Below are 237 nucleotides of genomic sequence, written 5' to 3' on the forward strand. Positions count from 1 at the left end.
TACTGACGATGGCCTAACATACTGACGATGGCCTAACATAATGACGATGGCCTAACATATTGACGATGACTCTAACATACTGACGATGGCCTAACTATCTGACCGATGGTCTTAACATACTGACGATGGCCTAACATAATGACGATGGCCTAACATACTGACGATGGCCTAACATAACCTGACGATGGCCTAACATACCGGACAATGGCCTAACATAATGACGATGGCCTAACATAC

This window comes from Salvelinus sp. IW2-2015, unplaced genomic scaffold, assembly GCF_002910315.2.
Source record: "Salvelinus sp. IW2-2015 unplaced genomic scaffold, ASM291031v2 Un_scaffold5105, whole genome shotgun sequence".
Taxonomy (NCBI): domain Eukaryota; kingdom Metazoa; phylum Chordata; class Actinopteri; order Salmoniformes; family Salmonidae; genus Salvelinus; species Salvelinus sp. IW2-2015.